At 32.6% G+C, this 12,903-nt stretch overlaps 1 long non-coding RNA gene across 2 annotated transcripts in view; it reads left to right on the top strand.

Annotated features, from left to right (window-relative positions):
• LOC144366844 (uncharacterized) overlaps positions 1–12,903 on the top strand; it is a 132,043-nt gene that overhangs the window by 46,333 nt on the left and 72,807 nt on the right. For both annotated transcript variants that reach the window (XR_013425989.1, XR_013425988.1), the window contains exon 2: positions 5,096–5,227. This is a non-coding gene — a long non-coding RNA (uncharacterized LOC144366844). The remainder of the gene's footprint in view (positions 1–5,095; positions 5,228–12,903) is intronic.

Raw genomic sequence — 12,903 nt, 5'->3', positions numbered from 1 at the left:
ACACTGTTCTTTGGCCAAATGACTTTGAAATGTTTCAGAACTTTCCTGTGACCTGGCCTTATAGCCAAAATTCTACAAAAATTAATGATTTTCTACTCAAATAAGAAAACTGAATGAAGGAATAGTATTTTTTTAAGTAATAATGGGTTGGTTCTTTCTCCTGGTGAAGTGCTTTGTATTAAGATAAACAAAAACTTTAAATATACCAAAAATACACCTCTTAAATATGTGAGTTACTGGTGTTGCTATACCTAGAATAATAATGTATGTTTTATTTACTGGATGTTTACATTTTAGGAAGGAAAACACTTATTTATTTTAAAACTGGAATATTTATAATTTGTTCCTAAGAGTTTTATACTATAATAAATTTGTTCTTATATCATGAATTTCCAATTACTAAGTGAAGACAAGAAAGTATAAAATTGGGAATAATGGACTTAACTACTCAAATAATACCTTGATTTTTCTAAATGAGAAGATTGTTTTATTTTTAACACTAAAAATGGGAGATATTTCTTAGTAAACTTGTTTGGAAAGATTCCTGTTACAATGTATGTTAGGACACCTCCTGTATTAAGCAGATCTGATTTCTTTTTCAGTTACTTTAGTATTGTGGTGGCACTTTAAAAAAGATACATAATTTCTTGACTTTGAAAATAGTGTTTAAAATATGTATGACTTATGTACAGAACATTGCAGATGGTTCAAAACAAAGTAATAACCTAAAAGAATTCTTCGTGTTACAAGTTTATTTTTGCTTAATTCCCTCATTTTTATTAGTGCACCATAGTTGTATATATTAATGGGATTTGTTGTTACACATTTGTATATACACACAATTTGGCCAATTCACAAGTGTTTTACTTTGTGCTTTTGATTTAATGTGGGTTATTTTTAGGATACTTTGTGTTTATAATAATCTTTGAAGAGCTTAAAAATAAGTTCTGCTTAATTAAAAAAAATATCCTGTATATCATTAAGTAAAAGACAGCTTAGTTGAAAATTAAGCAATTGGAGACTGGGGCTGTAGCTCAGTGGTAGAGCACTTGCCTTCCACTTGTGAGGCACTGGGTTCAATCCTCAGCACCACATAAAAATGAATAAAGATATTGCGTCATCTATCCTCACCTAAAAAAAAACTTAAATGGTCAGTAAATAGATGTGATGATAATTTTGTGTGTCATCTTTACTGGGCCTTAGGGTGCTAGTTATTTAGTCAAACATTATTCTGGGTATATCTATGAGTGTGTTCGATTTACGCCTTCATCTGATTGGTTGAGACCTTGCAAATTACAGATTGCCCATGTAGCTGGGCATGGTGGCACGTGCCTGTAATTCCAGCAACTCTGAAGGCTGAGGCAGGAGGATTATAGGTTGATGGTCAACCTGGGCACCCTTGCACACTGCTGTATCAAAATCTAAAACACAACCCCCACCTCCCAAAATAAAAGAGCTAAGGATGTAGCTCAGTGGTAAAGCACCCCTGAGTTTTATTTCTAGTATAGCAGGAGTGAGCCTCATCCAATCGGTTGAAGGCCTGAATTGAACAACAACAAAACATCTTTCCTACAGCAATAATAGTTTTGCAGCATAATGCTTTGATTTTATCTATATCTGCTCTTTTTGTGTGATAACCTTTGAACTGTACCATTGAGTCTCCAGCCTGCCTTACATCCCTGCATTTTGGACTTGCCAGTCTCTGTAACTGTGTGAACCAATTCTGTATAATAAATCTCTTGATACCAAGTATCTATCTATTCATCTGTCAGTTATGTCTGTGGAGAATCTTGACTGATACAAAAGATGAAAGTATTTTGAAGAGTCATCAGGAAGATGCTAATGAAAACCACTATGAGATATCATTTTATACTGTTCCAATTGGCAAAAACTAAAATAGCTCATGCCACTAAGAGCTAGAGAAGATATGGAGAAATAGGGAGTCTCTCATAATGCTAAATAAATTGCTACAGTCACTTTGTAGGGAGTGGGTTGTCAATATTTTATCAGAGCTAAAGATGAGCAAACAGTATAAACAAGCCACTTTATCTCCATATTAAAACTATGAGATGTTTTACCAGAATAAAATTATATTGAATATTGAATATTTTGAAATTTAGTTTTCTGTGAACTTGATTTTCATGAAATTTTTTTCGCCTATTTGTATCATTCTATATCCCTAAAATATAGAATAGTAGAAATATTTTGTTTTTTCTATTCATTGATATCTTGAAAATGCTTATATATTTTTTTTAAATATATATTTCTTATTTGTGCTCTGTGTGTGTCCTGCCAGATGTGCTCACAGTTGCTCCTTTACACAAAGACTTTTATAAGGTACTTAATAAAATTATTTTTGAAATGAGATCATGTAAATAAATCAAGAATTTTAGTTGCATTATTCTAATAGTAAAGAATATAGATTCATTTTAATTCTTTTTTTCGGTGCTAAGTCTCTTCTGCCAATACAATAACTCTCTAGAATAGTTGTCTAAGGAATAATACTTGTGTTCTAGGAACTGTTTGTAAATAATATTCCATGTTGTATTAAAAGACAATTTATTGGTTTCTCAAATATGAAGAAGACAGTATATCATACTAACATTTTATAATTAAAATTAAGTTTATTGCTTAATTTTATCACTTATTATCATATTTAAACAAATAGTGACCTTTCTCAGCAAAACACTAGAACTTCATATTAATTGGACAGGGTCCTGTACTATACTAAAAATAAGTGACTGTCTTCATCTTTCACTTGATTTTCTAGGTGGAGCTCCTATACATTTAATCTATTCTGTATTTATATTTTAAAGTTACAGTTTTAAAATTTATTATCACTGTTCATTGATCCTGATTATTCCCATAATAATATGAGACAAAATCTCCTGTCCTTTTAATTTTTAAAACCTTCAGATGTCTACTTCTCTGTAATGTATAAGTAACACATTGGAATCACAAATGGTTGTGTCATCGTTCTCCAAATAACAAAGTTTGGTATGACATGTCATCTACTTTAAATTGTTTACTGAGATTTAGGCTTAGATAATCACAATTCTAAAAGTTATGTAAAGATTTAATTTAATGAGTAGGGCAAGAATCATTGTACTTTTTAATGTACTTTCTTTTAACCTTTTTTAGGGTTTTTGGTGAAATTTAGGGGATAGTATGCTGCTCTCTTTTGCCTAAATGTACCCAGGGAAATACAGTGTTGGTAGTAAAATTTTCTGGGAGTCAGGATTTATGTAGCTCTTTTTTGTCCTTGTTTATATATTTATTCCCTTTTAATTGTATCCTCTTAAAAACATTCTTAGACCTGCATCTGTACTAATTTAGGTTTATAGAACTATTCAATGTTTGTATTCATTGATGTCTTGTAGAATTCTTTGGTAGTTTTGATAGAGCCCTTATGTTTTGTGACTTCAAGATATTCTGAAAGTCATATGTATTGTGTTCCATCTTTTATAATTAGCCCTTTGTTCAGTATCCTTCTCTCATTTTTCTGTTTTGTAATCTTTCTCTGTCATAAACATTAAAACTTTTTAAATTCTCATTTTGAGGGATTATGATGTTTGATTTAAAGCTGTACATATATATTCACAACTTTGTCAGTTTTCTTTCATGGATACCTAAATGGTTTTGGTGTTAGAAAATGTATGGAAGTAATAAGTACATAACTCTCTTTGGGAAAACGTAGACCTATTTACAGTCAACATGGATATCAAAGGTTCTAAGAGAAACCTCCAACTCAGACAACTTCTCAGTAAAACTCAGGTCTTTTTTTTTTTAAACTATTCTTTAGTTGTAGATGGACATAATACCTTTATGTATTTATCAGTGGTGCTAAGGATCGAACCCCGTGCCTCACACCTGCAAGCGAGTGTTCTACCACTGAGACCCAGCCCCAGCTCTCAGGTCATTTTAATTTTTTTTTTTAAGATAGAATTTTTTTAATATTTATTTTTCAATTTTTAAAAATTTTTTTTAATATTTATTTTTATGTTGTGCTGAGGATCGAACCCAGCGCCCCGCACATGCCAGGCGAGCATGTTACCACTTGAGCCACATCCCCAGCCCCTCTCAGGTCATTTTTAATAACATCTTAATATTGTAAGTGACATTTTCCATTATCACTTATATATAGGTGTTGTGTATTTATATGCTGTTAAATTTGGTCAATTGGAGTTTTTCTTGTTACTATAAATAATGGTGGTCTTCCACTGTAATTGGAAGATTTGCACATTTGTACTGAGGTTTCTTTATTCTCATGTTCAAGTATATAGTAGTTTCTACCACATGTATAATCTTAATTTACAAATATATTTTACAATCCAGCAAGTATACTTACAGGAATGTATCTTAAGGAAATGGTCATGGGTTTTGACACAGAGATATTTACTGTGAGGTTGTTTATGGTATTGAACAACTGAGAGCATCCTAATTGTTTACTAATAAGATATTGGTTGCATAAATTGTTATAGCTACATGATGGGATGCTAGGGATCCATTAGAAATGGTAACTTATACATATTTTTATTGTACTAGGAAGGAAGACACTCATGATAAATCATTGTGTTTATCATGATGGATCACATTAAAAACATATATGTTTTAAATATGCACAACAAAGACAAGAAAAGTATGTATGGTACATGGAAATTGTAACAGTGCTGTTTCTAGCTAGTATAGTTGTATAAATGATTATCATTTGCTGAATTTTTTGTACTTTGAAGGTTTCTATTGTGAATGTATTGTTTTTGTAGTAAAAGATGCCATAAATTTAAAAACAGGGCTTGTTTTTTAACTTCCAGTTCAGCTGTTTGTGCAAAATTTTACTGAAAATGAATGTGATTCAACATTGAAATAAAGGATATAAGTGAAGTTCAAATTTTGGGAGAATGTGTTTAAATAGAAATTTTTTGCCACCTTTTTTTGCTTTTTTGCATAAGCCTACTAAGGTGTAGTAACAGTCCCTGGAGCCTGTGGAAAACTTGTTAATGTCTGTAATGCTCATTTAATCATTTCAGTCTTATATTTCTTCCTTTTCATAAGTGAAAGAAAGAAAAAATATTTTTTGTTTATTTTTATTTCCTAGGAAGTTCCTTTTGGTGATGCTGTCCAGTTTCTACAGTGTATCATTCCTTATCTGAAACTAGACGTCCTCTGCAGCCAGAAGAACAAGAAGTCGGCATTGACCCCTTGTCCAGTTATTCAAACAAGTCTGGAGGTGAGTTTTGTATGCAATTGCTGTCTAGGAATGCTAGGAAACCTAGCATAGGGGTTCCAGTTAGCTTGGTCCTCCTTGTTGGTTCAGTTTTCACCAGGAAACTTCAAGAACTTTAAGAACTTTTTCCTGGATATTTACAGAACACTATTGACACTAATGAATGCTACAAAAAGTCTACTTTGAATTACAGACAGAAGCATTAGTCAAATGTTTAATACACTGTCATTCTCAGGGTGGGGCAGGAAAGAGAATAAACTATGAAGTCAGCATACAAATGCAGAGTCCTTTCTCAAACATATTTTAAAGGTATTGATTTTTACAGGGATTTTTCACTGCTTTAGCAAGGTTATTTCAGGATTAAAAAATAATTGCCTGAGGTTTTTTTTTTTTTTTGGTTTTTCTCTTCCTTTTGCAAATAATTGAAAATTTGACATACTTCTAAAGATCTATACTCAAATTATTCAGTTGTGAACTGTTAAAAAGTATAGTCAGCGTCTGTCCTATTAAAACCTAACAAATGTGTCTGTCAAAAATCTTCCTTAGTGTTTACTCAATGATAGTAATAACATACTTAAAAAGAAGGAATGAATGTGTGAGAATTTTTGAAGCTTTATCCTTAGTTTTAGGTAGATCATTAAATATTTGATTAAAATCATTGACTCAGTGACTACTTGTAATTTTGAACTCATGAAATGTATATATCAGGTTTAAAAAAATTTAATGATTTTTTTTTTTTTACACAAATGGAGCACAACTTTTCATTCTCTGATGGTACATGCTGTAGAGTTGCTACATTCTGGCAATCATATCCCTTATATCAGGTTTTGAGGTCTATTTTAAAATATCTTAAATTAGTAAAAGTAATATGTGTTTTATGCTTAAAATAAAATTATTATTTTGTGTGTGTTCATATTAATGTCAAGGGATGTCATTAGCTTGTGTTTTGAGAATTTGAAGAATTGGTTGACTACTATATTGGCTATATCTTTAGAATGTAAGCCTTTTTATGGAGTTTATTATTATTTTTTGTGTGTATATGTTTAATATCTGCATCATGCAAATGCCATTGATGTTTTGAATGAAAATAGTAGAATTTCAAAATGACTTTGTGATTCTTTTATTTTCATATTTTCTTACATAAAGACTCAACAGCCTGATGTTTAAGAATTTGATAATATGAAAATGTGACCATTTTATTTTCAGTATTTTAATAGTAAGCATGAAAGCTTTCCCAGTAGTAAGGACGAAAGCAAGCATGAAAGCTTTTCAAGTGAGGATTTGTCTTCAATGTAATTAATACCTATAAGCAGTACTCACCATTAAATAAGTTAAATAAATTTGCTCATACTTCTATAAGTATTTTACATGTACATAAAATACTTTAATACAGTTTTTATACTATTTATGGCTTTTACGCCTAGTGGAGAATACAGTTTTCTGTTTTTTAAGTGCATATTTTTCTTTAGTCTATTTCATTAAATATTAAAAAAAAATTAAATTAATTTTATCCTTTATTGTTTACAGAATGAGTAGTTACCTTTACTGAAAAGGCTTTTCATTTTTATCCTAGCCTAACATTTCTATGACATACTGAGTTATTAGGAGTGAATTAATGTTTAAAAGTGCCATTAATTCATTTACCCCAAATGTTCATTAACAATGTAAATGTATGTTGATGTTCTATGAGACAAGGAAGTGACTAATGACTCTTCCAACTAACAACACTTAAAATGAATAGAAACTTTAGATAGCTAATCTTGAAGTAATGAAGACCCTCATTCAGCTTGGCGTCTCTGTATGCCCTAAAACAGCTGTCAACTGTTAAAAATATATACAAAACACACATACACACATACACACAGATGCAGAAAGAGAGATATGTAAATATCTAGTTCTTCAAATCCATAAAGGCTACTAACCATAGTGGATTTTTTTCATTGTATATGTAAATATTTTATATAAAGTATCTATTTCATCTTCTTAGATTTTCTTTTTGAAGAAAAACATATATTGCATTTTAATAAGATTGTCATGTTTACTTGAAGAATCATCACCTTTCTAGTATGTTTGTTTATTTTAATTTATCTTCCATGGGATTTTTTTTCAAGTATTTTGAAGCCTTTTACACATTTCTGCTACAATCTTTAGGGAATTTGTGGCTACCAGATAACTTGTTTTCTAAGTAAACACTGGACTTCAGTCAGTGGTTTGCCTGAGTATGAGTCATGTATAATTGAAAAAAAAATTGTTATATACACTATTAGTAAACAAAAGTCTTTATTTTCTTAGTTCTGAATTTTAACATTCATATGGAAAGAGTATAGCTGAATGTTTCTGAGAATTTATGAAGTAATTAGTAAAAATTACCAGGTAATGGGGTGTGAGGAGGAGGGAGGGAGAGAACTGCAAATTACTGTTTATTTTCATGGCTAGTTGAGGAAAAAATGTAAGAGCAGAAGAAAGTACTATTTATACCTACATATAAATATTAGGGGGTATGTTCCAGGTGAATTAAAATTTTTCTTGGCATCCTTTTTCAAATAAAGAACAGCACAGAAAATATGATATTTTCTCTGTACCCTGTTAGATTTGGATATATATATATATATATATATATATATATATATATATATATATATATATATATATATATAAATTGCTACCTTAAATGCTAAGATCTTTGATCATAGGGAAATAATAACTGATCAGATACCTATAATTCAAAGAATTTTTTTAAAAAGGAAAATATTTGTTATATGTCATGATTGTTTTTGGCATGTGACTTTTAATCATTAATTAAATGGAAAAGTAATTTATTTTTAACTTAAAATATCAATATCAAGATTTAGTGCAGTTTAAACTAATTAAATAATATTATTGGAATAAATAGTTATTTTCCCAAGTTTATAAGTTGTTGGAATGTTGCTTATGAGAAAAGGACATTTTCCTTCATTAGATTCCTTTGAAAATAGCCTTTTGTTACATACTACCAAAATTTTTAACTTCAATTCTAAATGCCACAGTACTCACCTTCTTACAGCTTGTATAATAATTACTTGACATCTTTGCCTTTTTTATAATCTGTCTCAAAGCTTCCTACCTTTATGTATAAAATATTTATTAACCTACTTTTAAAAATACAAGATATTCACAATTCTGTCACTCCATTTTTTTGCCTCCTTTAAAATTTTGTCCTAAATTTGCTTTTTTTTTTCATTACAGTGCCATAGAGTTTTAGAACTAAAAGAGAATGTCCTGAATTTATTGATGAAGAAATTGGTAGTAATTAAAATACTTAAGTTGATATGGTAAAATGATGTTGTTATGTCATGGCCTTTAGTTTAAAATCTTTGTCCTTGGTACTCTTCTTGTACTCCATACTACACTCCACCCCACAATCCAGGAGTGGTGGATTTAGATTTGAGTGAAAGATGAATTTGTTCTGCCAAGGATAGATATGTGACCAAGGTACCAACCTGTCTGAGACAGTTTATATTTCTGTCCTGCTCTATCTAATTAGCTGGAGTCATTTTTAGGAAGGAGAAAAATTCTTTCAATTTCTTAACTGATTCACAGCTTGGCATTTGTCTTGTTTTTTTCATATTACTCCACATAATATGTAATCTTACATTAATTTGTTTTCTTGATTATTATTTTGTCTCAAATGTAGCCTTTATGAAGGCAGGAACCATGCTGGAATTGTTTGTAAATCTAGCCCCGGCACATGAGCTTCGTTGAATAATTTGTCGAATGAAGTCGTTGTTACCAGTTGGAGCAGTATATTAATCAATAATTGTTTAATATCTATATTCCATCTACTTTTCTCCTTTATTTTCTAAATTATAATGTATGAAATCTGTTTTATTGTCCCTGGTTATTCTAGTATTTGAATTTTTCTTAAAGTGTCAAAAGTCAGTGTACTCTTCTCTTTGGTCTTTTTGACCTCTCTTCCTTTCAAGTCCTTCTTAAAAATCACTTTTTTGGGCTGGGGATATAGCTCAGTTGGTAGAGTACTTGCCTTGCATGCACAAGATACTGGGTTCAATCCTCAGCTCCATAATAATAATAATAATAATAAATAATAATAATCACTTTTTCCATGTTTTCCTTTTGATGTCATATATCTAAATTTCCACAAGGACAAGGTAGAGTTTTCTGCTTAGTAAATGTCAATTTATGACACCCTAATTAACCCACAGCAGTAATTACTTTGCAAAAGAAAGCTAAGGAAATAAATGATGACTTTTTCCAACTTTTTGGGTGTATAGAATATGTTTAGTATGCTTACATAAATTTAATATGTACTTTTTGCAGCTTTTTTTTTTTTTTGGATGGTGCTGGGGATTGAACCCAGGGCTTTGTGCATGCCAAGCAAGTATTCTGCCACTGAGCTACACTCCCATCCCATACATAGCTCTTAATGAAATTTTTGTAAACATAATGCTACAAATTGTCCTATGGAGCAAATGTACTTTATTTTGCAAATGAAATACTGTAGAATCAACAGACTGTATGTGATGGCAGCTTTTAAGTTTACAGTACTTTTTGTAAGGGTCCAGCGAACATCGGAGGAGGAGACCACCAAGAGACCGACTCATGCAACAGCAAAAGGGGTTTATTGCAGATCCAGCATGCTGGGCCTCCGCACTCACTCAAGAAGGGAGAGCAGCCCAGAGCCCTGAGCAGGGGTTGAGCAGTGCTTAAGTACACTTTTTTAGGGAGGGCATGGACTTTGCATACATCAGAGCAAATCATCATGAGGCGCGGGAAAATTGAACAACAATTCCTGAATATGATTAGTACTTTCATTGGCGGGAACAGGCCGGGCAGGAGTGATAGGTCAATCCTAAGGAGGGGATACATTTAAACTGATTGGTTTGGGCCCTGAATGCCTACATGCCAAGCTGCACAGGGTCCTAGGTTATTAAACAACTAAATGGTCAGGGGGAATATCTACTGGACAGTCCTGGGAATTTTCCTAACAGCTATAGGAATTTCAGGTTTTGAGTGTAGCATAGGAACTTAACAATACCTGGTCCTTTACATTTTAACTCAGGCTTTGCAGCTTAGAAGCAGCTTTACAATGCCTGGTCCTTTACATTTTAACTCAGGCTTTGCAGCTTAGAAACTTTACCCTTTCATTTTAATGTGTTTTATTATTCAGTAAATACTTGAGTGCCTTCTGTGTACTACATATATTTATTTATTTATTTATTTAAAAAAAATATTTAGTTTTCAGCAGACACAACATCTTTGTATGTGGTTCTGAGGATCGGACCCGGGCCGCACGCATGCCAAGCAAGCACACTACCACTTGAGCCATATCTCCAGCCCATATTGATTTATTTTTATATGGCGCTGAGGACTGAACCCTATGCCTCACATGTGCTAGGGTGCTAAGCACGTGCTCTACCACTGAACCACAACCCCAGCCCTCTACACATTGCTTTAAATGCTAGAAATGAAAAAAAGATAAAAATAGTTCTGAATGCTCTGTTGTCAAGTTTCATTGCAGGATTTGAGGGTACCATACAGAAAAGCAAAGGGCCAATTAAGATATAGAATAGTGAATACTTTCCCAGAGGAATTTATAGTATGCTCAGCTCTTATATTAATGGGTAGAGAGAACAACTTAAACTTGGAGAAGTGATAGATTGAGTAAGGTGTGGTTTCTTCCTAAGCCACAACCTAGATGATGAGTACATGTTAGCTAGGTGGGATTACATAAATAGTATGTGCATTGGATTTGCCCTTGATTGAACATGAGGATTTTGAGAGTAGAATTAAAGACTAAAGTTTAAATGAGACTGAAAACTAGGATCATGAAGCCTACTTATACTAAGAATAGTGGGAAGTTCATCAAAGGAATGTTATAGCCTGATTTTCATTTTAGAAAAATTATCTGGCTATCGTAAGGTGAGTAAACTGTAGTGGTAGGGTAAGACTGCCAGTTGAATAATCAATTAAGAAGCTGTTAGTCTAGGTGAGAAATGATAGGGGCTTACACTGGAAATGTAGTGAAGTGGAAACATCTGAGAAGTATTTAGGAGGCAGAGTTGACAGTACTCAATATTTGACTTGATATGAGATGTAGGGGAGAGAATTTTGAAGGCACAGCAAGTTTTCTGAGTACCAGTTAAGACTGTGATAATGCTTGCATTGAGATGGGCAATTTAGAGAAAGAATTTTGCTTGGTGCAGCAGGGACAGTAGGCATCAGAAAAGATTCTAAGAAGTTCAGTTTCAGATACAAGTTGGAATTGCCTAATAGCATTCAAATGAAGATATACATCCATGGATCTGGGTAAAGATAAAGAGTTGTCAGCCTAGGGAATGGTGTAATCACTCCATAACAGCATGTAGTGCAAGAAGAATATGAAGATTTTTAAAAAGCCACTTGATGGTCTTGTAGCAAATGGCCTTTTGCAGGCTCCTGCAGAGGAGACTAAGAAGTAGTGATTGAGGAGCAGAAAGAAAACCAGGAGAGGCTGGAGTCATACAAGTCAAGGTGTCAAAAAAGAATGAGCAAAAACTTTCAGATGTTTGTTGAAAGTTAAGAAATGGAGGCATTCAATGGACTAAGTCATTGTGACTGTGATAAATGCAGTGGTTTTTGTAATCTTAAGAGTCCATAGTCTAATACTCTTTCATATAAATCATTTTCTATTCTAAGCTGGCATGAGGAATAGAGAAAGAAGGTATAATAATACTTGAAAAATTAAAAAAGGAAGAGGAGTTCTGGGAGCTTGGAAGTCTAGAGGAGATGTAATGTAGAGCAAAGATGGAAGAGCATATAGAAAGGAAGAAGGATGTTATTTTTGGTAGAAAATGGGAAGGAAGAAGAAGATAATGGTGTTTAGGTACTGTAAGTTCATCAGGTTGGTGGCAGATAATTCAATGAAGTATCACTGATACTTTAATCTATTTGGATAAGTTAGGACTACGTTATTTGCTGAGAGTGAATAACAATATGGAGCAGTTGAAGATTTGTGAAGAGGGAAAAAGATTAGAATGAGTTGATAAAGAAGGTAGAACCTTAGGCATCATTTTAACAGGTGGTAATAGCTTATAAACTTGTGTGATTATGTCCAGATTTCAGTAGCTAGGATTTGGTGACAAAAGCAGGCAGGGATTTTATGTCAGATAACAGGTAGACAGTAGTTAAGAAAATCAGTGGTCGGGCCTGGGGCTGTGGCTCAAGCGGTAGCGCGCTCGCCTGGCATGCGTGCAGCCCAGGTTCGATCCTCAGCACCACATACAATGATGTTGTGTCTGCTGAAAACTAAAAAATAAATATTAAAAGATTCTCTCTCTCTCTCTCTCTCACTCTGTCTTTAAAAAAAAACAAACAGAAAATCACTGGTCTAAGATTTCATTGATGGATTGAGAATATAAGGAAGTTTGCTCAAAAGAAGGGATTCTTAGAAGGCAGAGTAGAAAATTTTAAGGATAGAGTCAGGGGGAACGAAACAGTAGTGATGATGGGAGTCCGACAGGGAACATGGAAGCAGTAGGGCTAAAGTTTTGCTTGATGACTAAGAGTCAGTGATGGTTAGAGAGTAGCAAGCTTTTCACAGTGATTTTTAATAATCTGAAATGTTGTATATTATATTTTATGCCTTGCTATTTAATGTTTGCTCACAATTCCCTCAAATTAGTAATATGGTCTCAAATCAC

Source organism: Ictidomys tridecemlineatus, chromosome 9 (assembly GCF_052094955.1).
Source record: "Ictidomys tridecemlineatus isolate mIctTri1 chromosome 9, mIctTri1.hap1, whole genome shotgun sequence".
Taxonomy (NCBI): domain Eukaryota; kingdom Metazoa; phylum Chordata; class Mammalia; order Rodentia; family Sciuridae; genus Ictidomys; species Ictidomys tridecemlineatus.
The sequence above is the reverse complement of the archived record's forward strand: the minus strand, read 5'-3'. Positions and strand labels throughout refer to the sequence as shown.